Below are 270 nucleotides of genomic sequence, written 5' to 3' on the forward strand. Positions count from 1 at the left end.
CCTGGTGCATGTGACCATCGTACGCCTCATTCCTAAATTGATTTCACCTTAGCTAAAATACGCACTTTGTTTCTCAGTTGAAATGAGGCAAATTGTGGTGATAATTTGCGGTGCTGCGTCCATTTCCCGTGCGGGAGCGGAAATTTGCTCGTTTCAGCTGAATTGCACGACTTCCGTTTCATCTGAAGTGAAACAAACTAGTGAACGTTGCTACCAGAGCAGTGTTTGATTATAAGACCCCTTCTTCTCTGCTAGAGGGGTAAAAGCGGT

The sequence above is a fragment of the Eimeria mitis genome, genomic scaffold, assembly GCF_000499745.2.
Source record: "Eimeria mitis Houghton genomic scaffold, Emh_scaff353, whole genome shotgun sequence".
In the NCBI taxonomy this organism is placed as follows: Eukaryota; Apicomplexa; class Conoidasida; order Eucoccidiorida; family Eimeriidae; genus Eimeria; species Eimeria mitis.